A 25,613-nucleotide genomic window follows, 5' to 3' on the forward strand; every position below is an offset into this window, starting at 1 on the left:
GTGGAATCCAAGCAGTTCTCTACTGCTTCTCTTCTTGCACTGCTGGAGGATTAGAGGGAGATTTATTTATCTATCTATTCATTATTATTATTTTTTTTGTCCAGAAAGGAGAGAGAAGCAACCTGGAGAAGCAAACACTACATTGTCTCCTTAAAAGCAGTGGTGATCTGTCACGGTCTCATTAGATGGCAGTGAGAGCAGATAATGCTCATGGAAAGACACCAAATCTCTGCTCTGCAATGGCCAGGTTGTCCTCACTGTGAGCTGACTCTTAGATGACAGAGCAGCTATTTCACTGTGACTTATACTGGCAGAAGACCCTATGCCCTGAACTTAACAGAGGTCCTTAGCACTTGCTGAGAAAAACTTAAGTAAAGGCATTTTAATCCTCAGCATCTATAACTTCAGTGGATTGCATTTTTTGAGGCTGACAAACTGAGGAGATTCTTTTTCTTCTAGCATTCCTGAAGCATTCCTGGCTGAGTGTGGCCAAGGAGCCTCTTGGGCAGACAGTCTGTGCTGGTCATCCCACATTAGTCAGTATCGGTAATCGTGGTAGAACAGCCAAGGAATGAGGGGCATGGAGCTAAGATGGATGTGTTCTGGAAGCTGGGTGTAGGAGATGGAGACATGCCACTTCAGCTGTTGGATGTGCTTCAAGGGAAAAATGGCTTCTCTGTGTAGAATCATAGAATATCACATGTTGGAAGAGACCCATGAAGATCACTGAGTCCAAGTCCTGGCTCCACATATCACAACCCAAACCCTATGTCTCAGAGTGGTGTCCCAGCTCACTGAGCTCTGACATTCAGGGCTGAGCCCACTGCCCTGGGCAGCCTTTCCTTAATCCCCACCTGGCCCTCCCCTGATGCAGCTCCATGCCATTCCCTTGGGCTACTCTGCTTCCTGTGAAGAGCTGTAGACCACCGTGAGGCCTCCACTCAGCCTCCTTTATTTGTCTTGTCCTCCATACCCTTCCCATCTTTTCCTCAAGAAAATCTACAGATGCCAAAGCTAGAAGACAAGGAAAATCTAATTGTACACAGAAGGTGTCAGGAACATATTTCCCACAGCAGCCGGGTATTAGAGCAAATACAAATTGTTTGAAACAACTTGAAAAGCAAGCTCCTGGGCCCATAGAGGGCCATCGCAAAAGATGCTGCTTTGCCTTTCCCAGAAAGAACATCAGGAAATAAAAATTGTGCTCAGCCCCAGGTACCCAACTTCAGATGCTATTTCTCCTACAGCTTGAGATCAGCCCGATATTTGTCCAGCAGCTCTAATGTTTATATGACTGAGGAAGCAGAAATGTTAAACACCGTAAGCAGAAATCTTAGAAATATTCAAACTTTCTGATAAGAAAACCTGAAGTTAGGAGATTATGTATATTTTTTTTCTCAGCTACCATGGAGGTTTTGAACATTGTTTATGCTTTCTCTACGTCCTGCTGAGAAGCCTACCACTTTCCTCTCCCTGTGGCAGCCACTGCGGACAATGAACTGATTGTAATGTAGGAAAAGCAACCAATGCAGATGGCGGAGATGCCAGGTCTTAACCCTCTGTGAGAGGGAGAGAAGGTGAGTGCCAACCTGAGCCTATGAGATCCTTAACCTTTTTTTTGCATGACTTGCATTCATTTGAAGCAGAAGGTGGGACAGGATGTGATCATAGAGGCATAAAATAGCTTCGGTTGGGAGGGACCTGGTTGGGGCAAAGGGTCCTATGCAGCTCCAGGGATGGGGCACCCACAGCTATCTGAGCAGTTCCCATGACCTGAGAAGGGCACTTTAAACCCCACATACATCTGTGGGATAATTTGGAGACTTTTCAGACTGAGTTGGTCTTGCAAAAGAGGAAGAGGCTAACGGGGCTGGTTGATCTGGGGCAGGAACATTTTGTCCTTTGAACAGAAAAAATAATCCAAATTCCCACATAGAGCTGGACAGGAATTTTCAGCTAAAGACGTTGGGACAAAATTTTGAGGGTAGTTGCAAATGCATTACAACTAAGGCTGACATGGATTGGTGTGAGCACCCTTTTGATTTTCAAATCCTGAAGTGAAGCAGCTCTGCTTTTCCAGCAGACTCAATTATTTACTTATTCATTTTACTTATTGTGGATGCCCCATCACTGGAGCTGTTCAAAGCCAGGTTGGCAGACCTGGGCAGCCTGGTCTAATATTAGATATGGAGATTGTTGGCCCTGCCTGTGGCAGGGGGTTGGAGATTGATGATTCTTGGGGTCCCTTCCAACCCAAACCATTTTATGATTCTATGATGATTTGCAGAAAGTTTTCTCTTATGCACGTTTTATATTTCTTAGCCTCTTTTAAAAAATGAATTCTGAAATGCGCAGCTTTTTCAAGAGGCAGGAATTTCTGCTCTTTAAACTTCCCTTAGGTTAGAATTAATGCATCTAATCATTCTATTAATCATTCCGTGCTTCAATACTACTTTTGAATCGTATGCTTCAACTGAGCTGAGTTTCCAGGAATATCCTGCACTCCCTGTTGGCTGTAACCCTGCTTAGACTGTATTTACTCTTGAAAAAATTTATTAGGCTTCATTCACCTTTTCTTCTGCCTTGTGAATATCAGAGGCAGCTTTGCTGAGCTCAGAGGAATGGCTTTTGGTTGGGAGGAACATCCATCATAATGTCTTCTGGTTGGAAAAGTTAAGTGAATGAATTTTGAAACAAGTGCTGTATATTTTTATGTAAATTGCTGTTAAATGGCTTTATTTTAAAAAGTGATGGTCACTTCAGTTCCAGAAGAGAGGAAATTTGTGGCGAAATGATTATTTTTGTAACATTTCCTCTGTTCCCTTAAACAAAAAAGAACCTCATCAGCAAAATACAGCATAGCTGCATATACCTCAGGTAGAAAAAATAATATTAGCCTGTAGGAAATCTGGCTTCTCTACAAATTGTTCTTTCATCCGCCAGGAACATTATTTATTTTCCATCTATCATTATTGAAAACTGTATTTGCTTAATAATTGACTGAAATAGAGAGTTCTTAAAGCAGGCATTCTGAAAGATAGTTTTCCACACAATGCCTGGCAATTTTTTTTCTGTTTCACATTGCCCTCCTGAGAACCATACCCCAGCTCCCCCCTCCATCCCCCCTTGTTTTCTGGGGCTTTAATCTGTATCAGAAAAGTTGACACAGTTCTTTGCTTACATGAAAGCGACACTAATGGGGATCAGATCTGACTTCAGAATAAAGGGACTTTGAAGAAAAATCAGAGAATGTTGCAAATAAAAGGGAAATTAATCCAGGTAGAAAATCTATAGCTACTTTCTGCAAATTATTACCAAGCATGATGTGAATTGCGCCTTTGATTTGAGTGCTGGCTAGCACAGTGAATGGATTTTAAGCAGCACATTTTACACAGCTAGAGACATGAAAGCCTTGTTTTTAAAGAAGACATTGTTCTCTGCTTCTATTTTTATGACGGCAACACCTAGGATCATGATTCCATTGTATCAGGCCTGTGCAAACACAGGGGCAGAGACCAGCCTGGCTCTGCAGAGCAAACATGCTAACAATGAAGGTGGAGAAGGAAAATTTCCTGTTTCACAGCAGGGGAAGTGGAGTGCCCAGAGGTGATGCAGCTCCTTGGGGCCAAGCGAGCAGCCTGAGACTGTCACGGGTGCACGGCCCACAGCTTCAGGTTGGTTATAAGGAAAAGGTTCTACACTGAGAGTGTAGTCGGGCACTGGAACAGGCTGCCCAGGCACAGCCCCAGTCTGCCAGAATTAAGGTGTGTTGGGCACTGCTCTCAGACATTGGATTTTGCTTTTGGGTGCTGCTCTGTTGAGCCACGCATTGGGCTCGATGATCCTTGTGGATCCCTTCCAACTTAGTATATTCTATGATTCTCTGATCTTCTGAGCTGTCATCCAGGGCAATAACGCCCTACACCCAGCACTTCTGGTGTCAGAACATCAGATAACCTATTCTTCCAGTTTCTGTCCTGTCAGAGTCTGATGGATTCCCAGAAATTCCTTCAGAAAGAGCAACCAAGGTGTTAAGCTGCCAGGTTAAGCAAAGCAGGGATCAATTCAGACACCTCTAAGCTCAATTTCTGAAGCCTTTTTAGTTGCCTCAGATTGGCATTATGAAGGATATCTCTGTGTGCTCCCTGCAAACTCACATGAGTTGAGTAAGGAACACAACCATGAAGTTGCACTGGGATGGAGGTACATGGGGCAGGTTGATGCTGGTTTTAGACCCTCTCTAATGCTGCTTATATGGGTGGAGGAAGCACCATCTCTATTTGGGACATGTCTGTCTGTCTGTCTGCTGGCTCTGATACAATGGGGTGCACTGGTCTGCAATTAGTGACTGCATTGTGTGCTTGCTATGGCTTGTGGCAAAGCAAAGTGGAAGGAAAGAGGAAGTAAGTGTGGACCACAGAACTTTGGCCTACAATCTGAAGACACTGTTGAGAGGAAAAAAAAAAAACAAAAAACCATGACTTTTGCATTATGTGCTGGTATTTTTAGTGCTTTGAACAAAGGACCTTTTCTCTTTTCTCTGTGCTTTTCTGTCTTTTTCAGCCTAAGGCTGGGTAAAGCAGGTGAATTTTCACTCTAGAAAGCACAGAAGATAGAATAAGCTCAGCTGCTTTCACCTAGTGCACTTTGCCTTTTTCACAGGTCTCAAGATTATCCAGAGCTCCTGTCCAAGTGGAAAGAGGACAAAACCAGTGCATGAAGCGGTGCCTCACTTTGGCTGTAGGCTGTGTGTAACCAGGCAGGGAGCATCTGCAAGGATCAGGCTGTGCAACCTCAGCCTCATGGGATGATGGGCAGCAGGAAGGCAGTGCAGTTGCTGCTCAGTGCCTCTGTTCCAGGCCCAGCATCGTGGCACTTCCACCTCTGCCTAATGAGCAAACCATAAAAGTCTGAAGGTAAAACTTTTCCTAAACACCAACACCACCAATGCAAAATCAAGCATAATCCCACCCAAAGTCTTCAGGACTTTGGTTAAAATAGAGTCTATGGAAGTGCTAGAGGCTCAGTGGCTGCAGGGAGATGAGCTCTGCCTGTGCCCATGCCGACCCGGTGCTGCAATGAATGTTCCGTGATGTGGGACAATAAATAGTATACATATCCCTCTCCAGAGCCCACCACACGGCATAGAGTGCAGAGGATGCTTTTCTATTGCAACTTGCCAGCAGCACACTTTGTGTGTGTGTTTTTTGTTGTGTGTTTCTTGGCCAAGTGACATTTTCCACAGATGGTGCCTGAGCTCAGTCTGCACCTGCACACGTATGTAAATGGGGCCACAATTATCCAGTTTGTTGGAATTGTGCTTTCAGCCTAAGCCCTTTTTTCCTCCCTTCGTATGCTTAGAGCAAAAGAATTTGATCTCTTGCATACATCAAATTTTTACTGCAATGGATGCGCTACAATTACTGTCCTCTCCTACTGTACAAATCAAATTTGTTGTTCATTTATTTCCCCTCTGGCATACAGCCTCTTTGTCTGTTGTTATTTTCTCAGCATTTACCATCATAGCCAAAAAGCAAGCTGCAGTATCTGGAAGCTATACCTACGTTATTAAATAACTCTAAGAATACTCATGGGGAGATGGGCTTTTTCTGGCTTGAAAAACATAGCAGAGTGAAAGGGCTGAATTTCATTTTGCTAAGGTTCTTGCAAGGATACTGGAACAAATGGGCAGCTCTTTTTGTGTAATATAAACATAGATCTAAGTGCTCCCTGGTCCTCTTGGAGAATGAGTGTTTAAAAACATAAGTCTGGGTGTGGCTTCCTGGGTTGTTTCATCCTTGGAGTTGACTTAAATAGGTTGGAGCTTGAGGTGGCCATGGGAGGTGATTGAGTGACTGTTGACATATATAAGGATTCAGGATTCTTGTGAATCAGAACCATGATTTGGAGGAGAGTGGAAAAGCTGAGGGCGAAGGTAGAGTTGCAGACTTCTCGCATCACAGAACTTTCCCCTGCCAGCTGGCATAGCTGTGCCACACAGTGCATATCTCAATGGAAATCCCTCTGCCTGAACTGAATGGATACAGCAGAGATGTAGTGGAGGTATGTGACACAGCAGCTCAGTGTGGAGCGGGATGGACAGAGCTGTCTGGCTGATGGTGATGCACACAGCAGGTTTTGGCAGTTTCATTGCCCCAGCAGTGTTGAGTCTGGTCTGATGCAAACTGGCATGCTTCACTGTGGAGGCTCATATGGCAAACACTGATGCTTGGCATATAATCTTGAACTGTTTCCCTCTTAGCTTGCCATACTTCTGTCTTTGCTATCTGTTTTTAATTCTGTCTCTGGTCGACACACAGTGAGATTCTGCATTGTATCACTGAGAGGGACTGAATGATGCCTTGCCCTAAGTATTCAGGCACTGGTGCACCTCCTGCCATCCTGAGAGTCATGCAGCAGGTCACCCTGGTGCTGCAGTGTGTAAGGTAAAGTATTCTAGTGCTGGTTTCCCCACACACAATTTTTAGTAAAATTTTGTATTGCCTTTACACTTACCTAATATAAAAAGATAAGCTGTCTCTAATCTACTTATTAGAAGATCCACAGCTCTGCAGGTCAATGAAGAGTCAAAAGCATCATTTAATAGCTGACCTGTGCTGCTGGCCTCTGCCTGTAAGTGGGTTCTTGCAGGGAATCCAAAGCAGCTGCTTGGCAAGGATCTGTGATGTGTCTGTGCAAATCACAGCCTGGGGCCAGAGGCCGATTATTTCTGAGTCGGTGGCATTTTTTTCTTCCAGGAATGTTGTATCATTGTGTCTGAAATGTTGTCTTTCTCCTGTGCAGTGATAGAGGCTGACCTTGCTCCCACTGCTGCTCTGGGGTCCTTGCTCACAAGGATGTGGATACAGAGGAGGAGAGGGGACACTTCCACTGGGTTTATTCTCAGTTCAAAATATTACCAGGAAAAACCCTGTAAAATCCCATTGAGGTTTCTCCTCAATTACTGCTGTCTCATTTCCCCCCATCAAATTCCTCATGGACTTGTCATCAGCATTCATCTTGCTTGTGCGGTTGGTTACACCCTGACCCACACTGTTCCCTGGAGGGGAGGAGCATCCTTGCCTGAGTCAGATGAGCTCTGCTCACATCCTGCATCCTCCATGCTCTGATGTGTGCTTTGCAAGCACCAGCCGTGCTCAGGCCCACTGCACCACACTTGGCTATATGCTGCACATTCACACTGCAGCACCTAGTTCTTGTTTTAGGCTGGATTGATGGGCTGAGGCCAATTGTAGAGGCTCAACAAGACCAAGTGTCAGGTACTGCACTTTGGCCACAACAACACCATACAGTGCTACAGGCTTGGGGCAGAGTGGCTGGAAAGCTGTGCGGAAGAAAAAGTTCTGTGTGTGTTGGCTGATGCTTGGCTGAATGTGAGTCAGCAGTGTGCCCAGATGGCCAAGAAGGCCAATGGCATCCTGGATTGTATCAGAAATAGTGCAGCCAGCAGGAACAGTGAGATGATGGTCTCTCTGTTCTCAGCACTGCTGAGGCTGCACCTTGAAGGCTGTGTTCAGTTTTGGGCTCCTCACTACAAGAAAGATATTGAGGCCCTGCAGCTTCTAGCCCAGGGGTCTGCAGGACTCATGTTACAGAGCTTAGGAAATACTCATAAAATATCAGGTTTCTTTGTTGCAGGCCTTGGAAAGAAACAAGAGCACCCTTTGGTGCTGGGTGAAAGATGTACAATGTCGTCTTCCTCCTGTGACACCAGAGGCTGCATTGAGATCATCTGCAAACTGCTTTCTGCAGGGACCAAGGAAGGTTAGTTGCACAGGGGGACTTGCAAACAGCTGACAGGAGGGTAAAAAGACAACGAAACACATCTGACAGGCACACTCTTGCCTTGCACAAGGCTCTGAGAAGAGAGCATTTGTCAGAAGGGATGCAGTGGGTATACATGGCTGGCTGTGTTGTACTGCCTGCAAAAAGGTCTCTGGTGTCTTCAAACGCCACTTACTCTCAAATCATAAAAAATGCTTAGAAGCCAGCGTTGATGCAAAAAGAGCTAAAAAAATAAATAAATCTGGTAAGGTTCCACTGCTAAGCACTTTGGCACTAATCTTGTGGCTGGACATGTGTGGACTTGTGTTCTTGCAGAACCCCTCGGATTACAGAGGAAGCACACACAGGGTTGTAAAGCATCTGTTTGCCTGAGATTTTGCTGGATGGGGTCTTAGTGTGGGGTTTTGAAAGGCAGCTGGATGATTTTAATCCATGTGTCCATTAATTTTCACCAGAAACTATAACACACAGGTGACTTTTGACACTTCTGTCACTTTCTTGTTGGTTACCAAGTATTGGGTAAATGTTTCAAATTTTCAGTTTTTTTCCAGCCATTCTCACTCTTTCAGCCCACTATAATCTACTTTGTTACCAATCATCAGGGTCCAAATTTTTGTAGAATCATTAAGATTAGAAAAGACCATTAAGATAATCAAGTCTAAGCCCAGCCCATCCCCACCGTGCTTGCTAACCAGTGCCATACCGTCATGTTTCTTGAATACCTCCAGGAACAGTGACTCCACTACTTCCCTGGGCCCAGCTATTTCTGTAAAATCCTTGGCTTCAATCAGCTAGACACCAGCCAGATACAGGAGAAACTTTGGATGGAAATACTCAGAAATCCATGGGATTTGCATAGGTCCCGCTCTACTGCATATGCACCGAATCTTGGTGAATCCAAAATTGAATGAGTCACCCAAAAATTAAAAAAAATTGTTTAACTGAATCTTGAATTTCAATCAGATCTTTCTAATGGCAAAACGAACATTAAATAATAGCTGAGTGGTTAGTTTTAGAGCCTGGGACCTGTGGTGTATGTGCACTCAAGCTTTTTCTTGGTGGTGATGGGAACTTAGTGAACACAGTTCCTACGAGGTTGGTAACCCCAAGTCTTTTCAGTGACAAAAGACAACTGCCTTCTTTGTTAAATACAGTGCTGCTAAAAAATGCCCCAGAAGTTTGTCCTGGTGGAGAGGCTGTTTTTCCTTATATCAGTGCTCCATGTCAGAGCTGTGCTCTCAAGAGACGTCTGTTCCTGAAAGGCATGTTCACTTCCATGCCTTCCAAGGTCAAGCTTCAACGCGAGATTTGAAGATGTTAAATGTCAGCAAACAGTGGAGCAGTTTGTTAAGCACACTCAGAATGTAAGTAAATTGTCTTTTTCTGCCCTTGCTGCACAAGCTTAAAAATGTAAAGAAATCCCAGCAACTTGCTACCAAATTTAGTATTATTCTGGCCTGCTCTTCTGATACAGTGATTTCTGCATATATGCCCAGTATTCCCTGCCTATCACAGGGGTTATATTTTCTGTTCTTTGCCATTGCAGCTTTTATTAAGTATCTCTTGGGCTCAGTCCCGCTGAGTCAATGGAAAAGTACTGTTGCTGCACTGGAAGCAGGAACTGGCTGTTGGGTTCTTTCTAGTCTGAACTTGACACTGGCTGTAATTCACAACATATGCAGCAAGATGGGTAATAATAGTCCAGTAACAAGTGTTACCTTTTATTCTGACAAGGTAAATTAGTATATGTGTATGTGTGTCTATCTCCTCTGCGTTCTGTTGTGCTCTGCTTTCAGAGTTCCTTCTTTAGGATTGTAGAGATACTTTGCGCAGAAGCTTTGAGAGTTGTAACTTTCATTAGGAAAAGAAATGCTAAGCTTTGTCAGATGTTTGAACCAGTGTTTGAGGTCAGCCAGACTAGAGGAAAATGCTCGCTGAGAATTCTGCCCTGTTAATGAATTGTAGCAGTTTTGCACTCGTTAGATATCAGCCCAATATAGACTGGCACTCCTGTGACTATCTAGGTAGCATATGGCTAATGTGATCCAGCAGCACATGACAACCAACATCAGGACATTGGAACTCTCAGAGCACCAGGGTTGAGTTCTCCCTTGCTTTGAAGGCGAGATCACGGGCTGCACGTAGAGATGAGAGAAGATTTTGCTGCTAATCCTGTTGGCTGGGATGTCTTGGCATCACCCCAGGTGAGAGAGTTTTTGCTTATCTCATACGTGGACGAGAAAAGTAGGGCTAGGAAAAAAAAAAAAAATGTTCCGCAGAAAGAAGCCTTCAGAAGTATTGAGTGCTGGGGAAAGTGAATCCTTATTTTCAGTTTGGAAAAGGGGATTCTGGGCTGTAGGCTGTGCACAGACATGTGCGTCCTGCATCTGGGATACTGCAGGGACTCCATCTACTGAGACTGAGCTTTGCAGAACATGAAAACCAGCCAATGCTTCCACTGTATAGCACATAGTTAGGAAAATGGCTCTGTTGTACCCAGCTTTACATCTTTAATACAAAAAGACTGCATTGTACTTTCCAGGCACGGCCTGAATGCAATTTCATAAATATGGTTTATATGGCTGCTTTGCTTCCACAAGCTTTTTCTTACAGTCCCTACTTACTAAAATGTTAAGTCCTTCATTGAAATTCCACCTCCAGTGGAACAGCCCTCAATCAGCTGTCCCTGGGAAAACAGAGCAAGCTATGACAGCAGAAGCATTGTGATGAGCTTCCCCTATGCTCTCTTGGCATTTATTGAAAATTTTCCATTATTTTGGATAAGGGGTCAGTGCTTCTCTGGAATCTCATCTATGCTTTTGATTCTCTATTATCTATCAAAACATAGCATCATTTAAAACAAGCACCAGAATCAGAAACCAGCCCTTGGATAACTTGGGAAGAGTCTGTTTTAATAATATTTTTTTCAGTGATTCAGTGACTCAAGTAGCAATACCATGAGCTGCCATACCCATACCCATCTGACCCTGTACATTTAGATATAAATTGTTTTTTACAAGATCAAAGGTCTGCACATGTTTTTCATGTGTAACATCTTGCGAAGGCATAAATATCTGTTATATTTTGTCCTAAACATGGAAAAACAGAATCTACTGTAAAGTGTGTCATAGATATGACTATCCTTGTATTTTGTTAGTGTCCTTACTGGGACTGATTTTGATCTAGAATTACTATCCTGTATTTCCCTTTTTCTTTCTTTAAAAAAGGAAGTATTTTAAGGTGTCTCTCTATATGCACACAATCACATCCAAAGACTTTCAGACAGACATTGCAAACTACAGCTCTCTGTTCTCCTTTTCAGTAGCAACGTTAACAGCACCTTGCCATACTTGTTGTCATTGCTGCTCTGGCCTCAGTAATGAAGATCATTGACTCAAGCTGGCTTTAATCCCTTCTCTGACTGCTTGAGTCCCTCTCAGTTTGAAGAGATCTACCTCCTCCAGGTTTGATTTTGACAGAATTGCTTCCAGTTCTCATACTTAGAAGCAGACAGTGATATCTTATAGTTGTAAAATTGATAAGGAAGATGAGGAGAGAGGAAGAAAATACAAAGGCAGAAGGGGAGGAGGCAGACAGTGCAGCAGACAGTGTGGGCTATCGCCTAGCTTTATCAAACAGCTGCTTTTGGTAGTTAGGAAGTTACAGCAAATGTTTTACAAAGGCAGAATGCGTGTTTCAGTGTATGATTATATGCTTACAATGTAGCGATATTGATAATTATCACTATTTCAAAAATAAAAATCCTCCTTTATTTTTTTTCTTTTTATTTTGTTTTACAGCTATTTCGTGGTCGTGAAGTACTGTCCTGCACCAGATCCTGATGCACTTACTGACTGTGAACAAGACTGCAGACCCAGGACAGCCAAGTGCTAGCCCACACAACTGAAGTTGTCATGATCTGGCCCCATGCACATCGTCTCTTTCAGTGAGTGGCAATCTCTCCTCTGATGCATGTGGACTTTTCATGAAGTCAAGTCCTTAATTTCAAGCCTTGCAGCTTGCACATGTGTGCCTGTCAGCCACCAGGGACTAGTAAGTTTCCAGTTAGAACTGGCACTTTTGATTTTCCTTGCCTTGCACTGGAAGATATATGAGAGTTTGTTTATGTGAGAGTTGGGAGAACAAAGGCAAATTAAATCCCACCCTTCCAATAAGATATATATTTTTTCAACCTTGAAGCAAATTTTCTATGTCTGTGTGTTTTGGCTTTTAAACTCAATAGCCTGCAGGCATTAACCACGTCAGCAAAGAAATGGAAAGCTCATTATTACACTATTAGAAGGTTTAAAACTGAAAACCAGAGTCTATAACAACAGCAAATAGGATATCAAAGACATGTCCCTCTGCTTGATCCTTTCACTGAACTGGAGCTGGACCGATGCTGTGAAGGGTGTTTTGTTGTGCCTGCACACTCCCCAACCATTTCAGAATGTTGAGGTGTAATGGCTTTTTTTATTATTTAAATAATATTATTTCATACTCTTATTTAGCCAGATCAGAAGAATCAAAACAGATGATAGCATGAGTTCTGGAGGTAAAGGAGTGCTATGAACGAGAATTCACTCCCTTTACATTATTCATCTGAACAGTGCCTCTGTGACACCAGTACCCCATGAGTTTCACAGGGCAGCTACCTCAGAACTATAATTGCCACACAGATCTATGTATTTTACTGAAAAAAAAAAAAAAAAAAAAAAAAAAAAAGGCATTGTAAATTTTGGCAGTTGGAGGTCATTTAGGCTATTGTGTGTGTATGGCACTTGGATAAAAGGTTGCCTTCTTCTGCCCTGGACTTCCCATTCTGACTCTCATTGGTCCCTCCAGACCATTATCCTGCTGATCTCCATCATTTTTTTTTCACTAAATCCCCACCTGTGACGCTTGCTCTATTTGAAATTTTCCCTACAGTCAGTATTTTCTGAACACTCTATTTTATTTTTTGTGACTTTTGGGGACATTTCCCATTTCCAGCATATCTTTCAGAACAATGCACTGAGCTGACTTGATGCAGAGTAATACAAATCCCACATGCTTGTACAGGACATGTTTCCATTCCTGTGCCCCATTGTTTTAACCCTGCAGTGTCCTTCCCCATGCTGAGGCAGGGCTGTGTGCAACCTCATCTTGCAAGCACTGTGCTTGCTTTGAGGTATGCAGGTTGCAGTCAGATGGGCACTGCTATTTTGGGATGGATATCGCCACCAAAAGCAAAATGAACCTGTCACAAAACAGCTTCTACATCAGCAGCAATTTTAAGCCTTCATCTGCACATTTTTTCCTAGAAATGAAGTTTCCTATATTCTGCACTGTTCATTCCCTAAGGGAAAAAATATCTGCTTGGAGCAGGTCCACAGGGGATTCAAAATTTCCCTGAGGAATGCATCCCTGAGCCAAAAGCATCAGGTGCAGCTGATCACAGTCAGCCTGGGGCTGCTGAGGGGCTGGGAAGGTTGATGAGGGTTTTGGGCTAGAAGCTACAGGCAGTCTGGAGGCTGATAGTGCTGTCCAACTTGTTGTCTTCTCTTGGATAAGTGATTTTTGCTAAGGATTGCAGAGGGTGCTCAGGGGGCTGTGATGGTTAAGTGGAAACCACAGGTATCAAATCTCAGTTGCAGAAGGGAAGTGTATTCTTGAGTGGGGCCTGGATGTATGGGAACCTCCAACATTTTATATCATTTCTGTCTGCTTCAGACGAATATACTGATACTGACCTTTAAAAGGCAAAAGAGAGCCAAGCAGGCTGGCTTTGCTTGCAGAGTTCTGCTGCTGGGTCTTGGTAGTCACAAGTGCAAAACACAATTGGTGCTTAGGACCGGTGATAAAACCCAAGGGAATGGCATGAAGCTGTGACAGGGGGAGCTGAGATTGGATATCAGGAAAAGGTTCTTCACCAGAGGGAGGTGGACATGGCACAGGCGCCAGGGCAAGGGGCACAGCCCTGGGCTGCCAGAGTTCAAGGAATGTATGGATAATGCTCTCAGACAGAGGGTTTGGGTGGTTCTTTGTGGAGCCAGAGGTTGGACTCAATGATCTTCAGGAGTCTCTTCCAATTTGGGACATTTTATGATTCTTTGAACTTCGATTTCTGAGACATGGCAGTCGTATATAAAAATTCTTTGGTCCTGGTGAGAGAGGCTGTGGTTCAAGGTGTTTTCTCCCCAGGGTTTGTTTCTAATGCTGTGATGTTTATTAGGAATTGCCAGGTGCCCTCTCAAGGTTTCCAGTTGAGTTCTACTGGGACCTGTGGAACTTACTGGTGTCTGAGCTTGCACAGAAAACAAAATACTGAAATTTTAAGAATGAGACTTGCTGATACCAAATAGCACAGTGACTTTACATCATTTGTTAATGCCAGAAATTAATTTTTCATTTCCACACTGGAAGATGGTTATATCTAAACCTTCAGCCTAGCCTACCCTTGGTGAGCAAGCCCTGGTTCACACAGAACCAAAGTGGGAGGATGATCATTTCCACTCTCTGTAGGCTTTGGTTGTCTATAATGAGACCTGATGAGGCACAAGAACAATATCATTTCATCTGTGTCTGAGTGCTTCAGCACAGACACAACACTGAATTGATGACAAAAGTGTGTGGCAGCAGTTACTGCCATGAGAGTTGTTTTGGTAGAAAACACAAAAAAATCATTTAACTCCCTTCCTCATTGCTGTAAGTTAATTGGGACATGCTTTATTCTCAACACAATTATAAATTTAAAAATGAGTACAGCTGAAAAGAGGGACTGGATGGTGCACAGCACAGGCTGGAGTGGAGTTTACAAAAAGCTGCCTTTTAAATCTTATGCCTACATTCTGTTTCTCTCTGGAACAAAATATGATACTTCCAGCCTACAATATGAAGTGAGTCATAATATTGCCATTCTGCTCCCAGCATAATTGGAGCATACCTATGGTATGAAGTGGGAGAAATATTTGGCCAAGAAGAAAGCTCCAGAATTTTATGTACTGTCAAGACGCGCTTAATAAATGGAGAGTATTATTTTCATATTGCGTAATTCAGACTTTCCTCATTCTGGGGTTGTTTCAGCAAAACATGCAAGTGTGTGCTTATCTTTAATTAGTGTTTAAGCCAAGATGGCTGTTAGCATACTTATGGGAAGGGACTTTTTAAAGGGCTGGGCTTCTATACATGCATGGAGGCAATCATGTGCTTGCACCTGCATAGGGGCTGAAGGAACTCTTGCAGGTAGATGTAGAGGGTGGGTGTTAGTGGCAAAAAGCATGTATATTTGCCATGATATGTGGTCATTTATCCTGTGTTGCTGCTGTTTTCATAAAGACAGACTTCAACAGTCTCTGCTATCACCCATGTGAGCATGGACTCAGATGGAAAGGCTTTAGGGCAGGGTATGAAGCCCTCATCCTGACAATGACAATGAGCACATTGCCTTCAGCAGGCCAGATTTCATTCCCTGCATGTGAAGAGACTCTGAGACAGAGAGGAATAATCATGTTGTATGTGGCTGGTTGTGAAATATTTTGGCAAAGGAAACATGGCTTGATCTTGAACTCTTCCAGGTGAAAAATACAGTCAGGAGTGATGTGAACACAAAGTGGCGAGGCAGCTTGTGGGTGAACCTTTGGTCTATGACACCAATGATTTGGCCTTGATTCCTGCTCTCAGCTGTGTGACTTTCCCCACGCCAGTGTTTCCCTTCAAATTAAATGGGAGCATTGAAAAAAATTTGCTTTTAAATGAAACTGGATGAACTCTCATATATCACTGTGGTCATACAAGAGACAATCCACTTGAACTTAATGTTTATTTAGTATAGCTCACTCCTCTATATTAACTGCAGTTATTATTAACTGCTGTGATGCCTGCTGTCCACAGGGCTTTCGTGATCATGAATATATGAAATAACAGTTATTCATTTTATTTTTAAGCATTCAATAGCGTGCAGTGAGTTGTTTAACATTAGGCAGTGTGTGCGTTATGATGCTGTGCTCTCATATGACGTGTGTTTTTCTGACCAAACAGCCCAAAAATCTCTCTTGCCCTTCGTGATGAGAGCTCATAGAATCAGAGCACCAATGAACATTTGAACCCTCCAGAGTGTGAAGTAATAATGGCCAGCTGGTGTCAGTGAGCAAATGGATAAGATGTGAGGATTAAATCTGATTTATACCACACCACTGAGGACCTCTAAAAGACTGGTTTGGATTGGTTTTCAGAGGATTTTAGAACAATCTCTGCCCTTTCTAAAAAGCAACATTCCTCTGTTCAAGGAGGATCTTTGGATTTCCAGTTTAAGAATAAATTCTGGAAAACAGATGGATCTACTGCTGCTGAGATCCTCTGGTCGAATTAAGAAGAGAAAACCAATAGGACATATATGCCTATATATAACTTGAAATTCCTTTCCTCCTGTTAAAACGACAAATTGTGATTGCTGTGCTCATGGGCAGCCTGCATTCTTCGAGCAGACTTGTTGTGTTGAACAGAGAGATTGATAAAGTCAGATGTTTCCCAGGATATGATGGTCAGTGATGGACTGCTACTCAGGAAGCCAACGATAATGCGATCTGGGTATGGAAAAAATGTTCGTCTTCTTGTAAACATAGGAAAACAGTGAAGACAAATTAATTTTTATAATTTTCAGTGAAGACAAATTAATAATCACAATTAATTGTTATCATAAGCTTATGATTCTCTTTGTAATTCTTTAACAAATTGAAACAATAATTTGAAGAATATCAGAGGAGTATCCTTTTGAGCAGCTCACATCAGCCAGTGTTCATTCTAACAAATTGGCTTTCCTCCACAATAATGTTTCTTCAGAATTTTTTTCCAGTCCTGTTCCTTTGGATGTATTGATTTCCCGTAGGCTTGCATCTTCCTACACTAAGATTATTATTATTATTTTTTTTTGGAAGTTGGCTACATGTCTGGGAAATATACACCCTTGTGTTCCAAGAGGGCAGAGGGAGGTATTTCTAGAAATAGCAAAATGACAAACAAATAGTGAGAAATTCTGGTCTTGGCCACCTTACTATAAACTCAGCCCATAGGTCTTTTTTCAGAACTGAGGTTTCCCATCTGTCAGTGGGTGAATATAAATTCCAGCGGATGTTGAAGAGACATCTGGAGTGTATCCATTGCACTCCCAGTGTCAGTGAGCATCACCCAATTACCATATATTTTTTGCTGACCAAAGGGAATTTGTGGTCTTCCCTCCAAATGGGTAATGGCAAAAATTCTGATGTGTCTATGGCTATTAGGAGTCTCTGACACTGAGACCCCTGCGTAGTGCTTGTCCTTTCACAGCCGAACGTAATGAGTGTCTTTTATAAGCTAATGGGTTGGGTGCTGAGGGATGAGCTCTGCTGTGCTGCAGAGGAGACCCTGATGTCAGTGACGATGACATTAGCAATGGGGGAACCAGCAAACTTCAGCTTTCAACGAAGCTGAATAAGTGGATTTGAACCACACTGGAACAAAAATGAGGACATGAGATTTTCCAAGGAACCCTTCTTTTCAAAACTCAGCGATAGGATTTGAATGGGCTCTCAAGTTCCACATGGTGCCTTCAAAATCTCCAGCATAAGTTTTAAGGAAGAGAAAGAGAAGATTTTCCATCCTCCCACATTCCAAAGCACCCAAACAAGGAGAAAAGTCTTCCAGGCAGCCACATTTTTCCTACACCTTAAATGACTCCATTGTACAAAGTGAATGCAAAGGCCCAGGTTTGTTCTGGTCTTTGCACGTATTTTTCAAATCAGTGTTTATTTTTCCTGATCTGCCCTGACTTTCTGGTTCCTGTTTCTGTTGTCTGCCATTGTTGCTGGTGAACTTTGGCCCTTACCGGGATTATGGTGGAGTTGCCTTTGTTTGAGGAGGTACATGGGAGATTTTTCAATGCTGTTGTGCTGTGAGAAAAGGAGGGGCAGCACTTTTGGCTTTTCCATCCCATTCAAACCCTCTTATCTCCTCCTGCCTCTCCTCTGGGCTGTATTTCATCAGCAGCCATCCTGGCACTTGTGGTTGCTCTTTGCCCACTCTCCCATATTGAGGTGTGGAGCTGCCATAACCCTGCCCCATGCCAAATGCCATGTGTGTTCCCCTGCTGACCAATCTCCTTCTCTTCTGTACCCACCATTAAAATAGATGGAGGAAAATTAAGCTCATTTGCTATCACCTGTAATTAGCGGGGTTACATCTCTGAGATGGTGAATGGCTTTGGGACCGTTGCCTTTGTTTAGCAATGTGCATCAGTGCAAATGATTTGGAGGAAAATTCCATAAAACAGAAACTACAGACACTCTCTAACTGCTTCTGTAAATTAATATAACAAAGCGAGCCAAGAAAAAAATTCCCAAATGTGACTTCTTTGTAATCTGATAAGTCTTTGACAAAAAAAATTTGGCCATTATTATTATATGAACATTTCCTTGCATCTCCTGGAAGTATATAAGGTGAAAATAGATACTTGTTCTTGAAAAAATATCTATTGTGTGTCGTAAATCCCTTCATTCTTATTTCCTTGAAGCTTAAGAGTTTGCACAGAAATGCATTAAGGAAATTGTCTACTTCTTTAATTTATTTTATTGATCTAACTACTGGCCTTATGTTCTATGCAATACATTCATTCACTTCAAAGGTTTCCTGACTTAGATGTGCTTGTACCCAGCTCTGTGAGTCTTCCAAAACCAGATGAACCCAGCACTTTGTGTGAGTATATCTAATCTTAAAAAGGATTTCTTAAGGATCTGTTATTTCCTCTCTATTCAGTATAAAAATATGTTTAGCACAATTTCATCATACTGAATATCATCAGACAAAAAAAAAAAAAAAAAGCTATGTATGATGGCAATAGACATAAATATTTACAATTAGTAAAAACTCTGTCTAATTTTAGGTACCCACACCCACCACACTCACTGGGGAATGAAGCCAGCCTCTTTCAGGATATGCTTTCAGCTCTCTTAAGGAAACAAATCCATTTGGACTCTTGGTAATGCCTTCTCATTACTTCTAATGGCTCTATTTCTATTCTTACCTAGCAGCTGGAACAGGTAAGAAAGGGCTGCCCATATAGGTAAGCTAAATTCAGTGGTCCTCAGACAGCCCAAATGAATTTTGTTTAGGTCAAATGTAATTTTTAGGAATGGGATTTGGGGTCCTCTGTTGAGGAGGTCCTGGTAAGTGCACACTGTTTTGTCTTCTGGCTGATGGATGAGTCTGTCTGATAGCAGTGGCTTGGTTTGTTATCATGAGAGTTAATAGAAATTCAGCTATGTAGAAGGAACTTGAAAACATGCGACCCTACCATAAGAGAGCTCAGAAGCTGGAATATAGGTTGTATTTAAAGATCAGAATACAAGCACACAACCTGATTTCCCTGTCTGTGATGATATCCTTCTAAATTATTCGGAACATTTCAGAGGTCCTCTCCCATACATTTCCTGCGTAATCTGTATGCAGCATCAACAGAATGTGACTACAGACATCTTCATCCACAGCCACTGCACATCACAGTTGAAGTCCTTGAACTGGTAACACAAACATTGGGTATCTATCCCTCAAAGGTGCAGAGTACTGTCTCATAGAGGGAAGATGTGGTCTTATTAATTACAACGTGGATTTACTAGGCAGTAATGTGATAACAAAAGTCATCAAAGGAGAGAAGAAAAAAAACAACTCTATAAGTAGCATGTCCCAGAAAGATTAAAGACACAATGATAGATACTTAATTCTAAGACTTCTCTCTTTTCCAAACCACTTGACTTGTACTGTCATTCTGTTTGCCAGAAATTGACAACCTCTTCCTGCAACCATTGCATCTCTTCACACTGAGGAAGTGTAAAACCACACCTGAGCTTGTACTATTTGAGGCATTTTCCTTGGAATGTTTTTCTTTGTTACACAGACTTTTCATTTAGAGGAAGTGGGAGGAAATCTGCCTTTAAAAAATAATGACTACAATACAATTCCTGTAAAATGGATAATAAAAGTAACCAACTAGTACTGGCCAGAGGGATGATAATTCAACTTTGTGACAACTTCTGAGGTTTTACAATTTGTTTTCATTTTACAATGGAATGAAAACAAGACCTTCACATATTATGTATTCAATTTAGGTCTTTCTTGCTGCATTGTCAGGAATAACCAGGGTGCCCTGGACCTAAGAATTTTGTCCTTCCAAGTATTTAAAAAATGCTGATGAATCAGCATATTCTCCTGGTGGGATCGAGCATTGTAAATGCTTTGGCCCGAACTTTGCTAACCCTAGAAGTTCAAAATGATATCTTATGCCCTAAAACTTACAATTACTTACAAATAACTTTTATTTTCTATGCATTATTTCCAGACTGTCTTCTCTAAAGCATACCTTTTCCCTTCATCCTCTATGAATGTACATCCATTTTCCACACTTATCCGGTTCTTTTCTCCTATTTTTTTTTCAGCTTTTCTTGTCTCTCATGCAGCTTCTTAGCACTTTTGACCTTCTGTAGCTTATGCACAAGAAGCAGTGCTAAGATAATGTTTCATGGTATGCTGTAGCAGAGGTTGGCTAGGAAAGAGGTGACTGCTGGATGGACTCTACAACAGATAGTGGTCACTGCACGGCAGTCCCACAACCATGCTGCAAATCCCTGTCTGTCTGCTCTTTGGTTTTAATTCTTCTCAGATGGCATTTTCCATCAGGCAGAGCTGACATCCGTGAGAAGGCAGAAACATCTGCTCCCATGCCCTGGCCGGCTGCCGCCCTCACCAGCTCAGCAGCACTTTAGGAAACCAGAAGAGCCACACGGTAATAATTATCACTAAGTGCTTGTGGGGCAGCTGCTATGCATGCAATGTCTGTGGTTTGGGTTTGGACCCAGCTGGCTTATAGATGGCTCTGCGGGACCTACACCTAGTGCTGGCCAGCCCCATGCTCTTTGCTGCACGCTTTGGAAAATGAAATTGTCTCTTTTCTAATGCTTCAGGTGGGAAGACCCTATTCTTTGAGGGGAAAACAAGCAGTGTGGAAAATAGAGAGAATCAATTCATCAATGCATTCTGAAAGATGGAGGCAACAGCAGAAAGGAGAGCAAGAGGTGGAGTGACTTAACATTGTGCAAAGTATGAGGTGCTTCTGTAGACGTCTTTGTACAAATTGTTTCAGGCAGCTCACCATGACGTATCATGAATGTTATCACCCAGGGACAAGATTCCCTTGTGTTCTCAGGAATTTCCACCCTACTGGGTGTAGTCTCAAAACACGATTTTCCTTGCAAAATTGTCTAAAGACTCATTTTTCAATCTTTTCTGTTCATACATTTAAATAGGAAGCAGGGGGAAAGAAACTCAGTTGGGAGCAACATATGGAGACAACACAAGTTATTCCTGTTTCACCATTTTCTTGGCATTGATTTCCTCTGTCAAACAATACTGCAAATTTGGGACCTCTGTATTCGTACTCCCCGTTGCTTCTTACTTCCTTGGTAGCATCAGGAAGGACTTATGGTATTGCTACAAGCAGCTCTTACAGGAAAAGAAATGAATTGGGAAATACGCTTCAAATAATGGAAGAATGAATTATTTCACCATTTTAGCCATTTCCCAGGAGGGAGAGTAGAGGGAAGAAAATGCATTTAACACTCTAAAATATTAAAATAACTGGAACCACATCAACTTCACCCCTCTGGACTTCAACCAAACTGACTGATTTAGGTAAATTCCCGGTAGATCCAAGTGGCAAACTCCATCAGAGAATATTTCTAAGCATGGCAAGGGAATTTCTCTATACTAATGATATTATGAACTAAATCAGCTAATTTGGAGTTCCTTGGACTTAGGCCTGGTTTCTGGCAGAATAGCAGAATATTTTTGAAATATGAACTGCCCCTTCAGTGTAGAGTCCAATCCTGTTTTCATGGATGGTATTCATGGAAAATCACTTTCTTGAAGCTGTATTTCAAATATATTTTTTAATGAGAGATATTATTCCCTTGAACTTCTGGAATAGGCTTTAAGTATTCACAGCAGTAACTAACAGGCAATGAGATGAAGGGGACTGTACTTGATTTCTGAGATTTACTGGTTACATATACAGAACAAAGCAAAGCAGCACTCTTTCTAAATGTTTAAATACAGCATACAAATACTCTCCTGGATTTTGTTCATGTTCTCACTGAAAATTTTAATGGCAATTTTGCAGAAAGCAAAATACAGGCTACACTGAAAAGAAATTACAAACAATTCTATAGCACCCTTTGTGTTTTGACATAGCAGTGAAGGTGTTTGGTAGTTCTAGCTAATTAAAAAGATGCAATTACAAAATACCTGTTTGTGTAGGTGATAGATCTTGAACCCTCAGTGAAGTTGGTGTGCTCAAATGGAGCCATCTGGGAAGTGGGGTCATACAACCCAACCTGTCAATATCAGCATTATTGTTTGTCTTGAATGGAAAACATGGAGCCAAGCAGGTTGCCCAGGGAGATGGTAGAGTCTGTCCCTGAAATTTTTCAAGAAAAGTGTAGATGTCACCTTGACTGTCATGGTTTAGTGCTATGGTTGTGATGGGTTAATGGCTGGACTAGATGATCATATTGGTCTTTCCAACCTTAGTGATCCTATGATTCTAAGCCAGAGGGCTCTTGCTTTCTTCTACAAGCCATTTCTTGAACTCTATAGCAAAAAAATAGACACTCTCAGGAAGTGCATTTTAATAGAGAGAGTTTGTTCCACAGCTGAATTTCCCCAGTGGAAATGCCTCACCTTTTAAATGAAAAATCAGGTCTTTGTGTTTCTGTTGCTTGTTGCCACTGTGGTTCTGATTATAAGAAGCATCTCAAGCAACTGGCCCCAAAAGTCAGGAAAGGACCTCAGCTCTGTGCCTAATTATTGGAGAAAAGCACCCTGAGGTCAACCAGCCAGTCCTGAAACAGAACTGGGGAGACTGCTCAGAAACAGAGAACGTCTGAGTTGGGAAGGGTTTGGCCTTTGAGGACAGAGCTGCTCAGAACATCTGGATGGCTGCCCGCTCTGGAACTGGAGCATGGGACAGTTTATAAACTTAAAGCAAATTTTCCAACCTTATGGGATTTTCCTTATGGTCTGTTCTCAGTGGAGCAGCATTATTTTGTAAATAGATGCTCTTTTTGTCCCATCTCCCAAGGGAGAAAAATTAATGTTATGTTTGAAAATGTATGTTTTTCCCACTCAGTACTGAAGCAGTTCCTTTCCATAAGGTCTGCAGAAACTGAGCTTTAGCAGATACTGTTAATATAATTACTTCGAAGTTCTATCTAAATGCCTTTGCCAAGGACTCTTTAATAAAAGACGTGGCCTCTGTCCCCTCAGAATTACAGGGGTTGGAAATTCACTCTTGTGAGTCATCTCGGGCGTCCTCCTGCAATGTGACAGGGCCTTTCTGTCCAGCCCCTATGCTCTTAACTCTTTCAGATGCCTAACTGCTAGCTCCTGTCTCATCACAGGGATTGCTGTTTCTATCATAGACTTGTACACTGTCCCAAACCAGGAGCAAGGATGCAGCACTGCGGTGCTCTTCCCCATCCTGCTCTCAAACCACCCCTGTCCTGACTGTGCCTCCTGTGCCATTCTGTATGGGAATATTTTTACAGCTGCCTCCCTCTCTCCTCTGGGAGTTTTCTTTTTTTTTTCTCTTTTTTTTTTTTTTTTTTCCCTAGTGCTTCTCCTGTCAGTGAATGAGTTTTCCAGGCTTCTCTTCCCTTGAGACGGGTCAGCACTTTAAATATTTATGGAGTCATTGCTGTGCCACTAACTGAGGTAGAAAGGTAACCCTGGGGCAATCACATTGCTGATTTTTTGGTGCACTGGACTCACAGTAAGTTTGAGAAATTGTGCCAACTGTAACGTGGCCCCTCGTGGTCCTCGTGTCTTCTTTCCTGGGATAAGCACTTCGTGGCTGTAGGGAGAGCTGAAGGCACCATTTGGTGCCACATCTGCCGCAGAGTGCAGATGGCCCTGTCTCAACCAGTACCTCCCAAGCCATCTTGCCTACTCATATGATGACTCTCTTTGCCCTCGGTGAAATCTGTTTAAGAGGAGGTTATTGCTCGTGGTCGCAAACTTATGAGTGTGCATTCTACAGAGCAAGTATTCAGGAAAAGCCATCACTGCATAATGAGTTCTGCATCCTTCTCAGCCAAATATGATAGCAACCACAGAGCTGGACAGTATTATCAGATCCTCCTTCATGCTATGCTCACCTGGCTGTGTCTCTGAGACTGTAGAGACATGATGGATAGTGCATGGGATTGCAATGAAGTGCAATGATTCACTCAGTTCTGAGAGAGGTTTCCAGTCCACCTGGGTACATGGGAAAGTCACTGGCTGATTAATAGTACTTGAGCATTTTAGCATATGTAGAATTTGCACATAAAGCTGTATTCAGCCAAAGCTGCTGGTAGCATGGCTTGTCTTGGGTGAAAGGCCTCTGAGTGTGAATAACAAATAACTCTTTGCATTAAATAGGGTAAATTCACTTTAAAAAAAAAAATAAAATAAATTAATTATTAGAAATTATTTTAAAACCTATTTTTCCAGAACTTATTTTGGGAAAAAGAAGTGAATGGCCCTTAAAAGATACACTCTGGAGCTCATCCTCATCTCAGTGGTTCTTTGACAAATTGTGAGGACACAATTTATAAATCTTTAATTCCTCAGTATCTTATTCAATAACTGGAAGACCCGTATGTTGGGATACAAGAATATGATGTCTGTCCAGAGGCTGGTGAGTTATCACTCTAGCAAGCAGACTAGAAATAAAATAACTTGGATTTTTTCATTGAAAAGATAAATAATAATTTGACAGGAGATGTCATTATTGTTTAATGGCTTTGTCTGAACAGAACAATTGAAGGAAATATGTTTGCTCTTCCTCATCCCTTGCCATTTCCATGATGTCATTGGGCTTGGCCCTAGCAACTGGAAAGTTAGACCAGAGGAAAGGCACTACCTGCAGAGCAAAATGTACACAACAATGTATGGTAGCAATGACGAGCATTGCTGGCACTGAGATCTGTCTCATGGTTTATGAAGAGAAGAGAAAATAAGATGGAAACTAAAGGCATTTTGACTTGGCTTATCAGTAGGTAAACCATTTTAACTCTGACTCATTTACTAAAACACTGCTATGTCCTGCAGAAATGAAGAGGTTTGTACTTGTCTAGGAATTTTGATTGTGTAGACATTCTTACTATGTTTTTGGTGTTTTTTTTTTTCCCCTTCATGTGGAGTATCTGCTGTTGAAAAGCATGTGCTTGGCTGTCCATGGGTGCCTGGTATGACACCACCTTTATGTGGTTTTGACCCCTGGGGAACATAGTTGACCACATGTACTGAATAAACTATTGCTTTCAACACAGTGACAGCAATGTTTAGTTCAAGCTGTAGAGATCTCCTTCAAGAGCCAGAGGTCACTTTCAGTTTTGTTTTCCTCAGCCAATGTCACCTCCTGCAATATTACACCCATAGGAAGACTGTCTTGGAGAAGAGGGTCACTTTTTCATCACTTCTACTGTTAACCCTTTTTCTGCCCCAGCTACCTCAGAACACATTTTGGTCTCATCCTGACTACTAAGAGAGGCTCTCTTGTCAGCTCACTTTTATTACTGCTTGCAGAAGTCTTATTTTTCAATTATGGTAGCACTCGGTCTCCTCACATCAGGTTCAACCTCCCGTTTTGCAAATCTTATTCAAATTTTCCTCCAATAACTTTTATATGTTGATAAATTCCTGGGATAATCACACTCCATACATTTTTATTTTTATTTTTAATGTCATTTGACTTTCTC

The 25,613-nt window shown here is 42.2% G+C and overlaps 1 protein-coding gene and 1 long non-coding RNA gene across 4 annotated transcripts in view; one reads left to right on the forward strand and one right to left on the reverse strand.

Moving 5' to 3' along the window:
* The window catches only part of RHOJ (ras homolog family member J), a 51,537-nt gene that overhangs the window by 18,564 nt on the left and 7,360 nt on the right, over window positions 1-25,613 (reverse strand). The gene's annotated exons all lie outside the window — the stretch shown is intronic.
* LOC104911264 (uncharacterized) lies at window positions 8,899-25,209 on the forward strand. Of its 3 annotated transcripts, XR_014883775.1 has the most exons (7): window positions 8,917-9,170; window positions 9,831-10,010; window positions 11,607-11,752; window positions 15,826-16,374; window positions 18,446-18,516; window positions 18,704-20,599; window positions 20,778-25,207. It is a non-coding gene; the product is annotated as an uncharacterized LOC104911264 (long non-coding RNA). The 3 variants fall into 3 exon arrangements; XR_014883776.1 differs by having other exon boundaries at window positions 8,899-9,170; window positions 11,607-11,859; window positions 18,446-20,599; window positions 20,778-25,209; XR_014883774.1 differs by having other exon boundaries at window positions 8,911-9,170; window positions 18,446-20,599.

This window comes from Meleagris gallopavo, chromosome 5 (assembly GCF_905368555.1).
Source record: "Meleagris gallopavo chromosome 5, MGAL_WU_HG_1.1, whole genome shotgun sequence".
NCBI classification, from domain to species: Eukaryota; Metazoa; Chordata; class Aves; order Galliformes; family Phasianidae; genus Meleagris; species Meleagris gallopavo.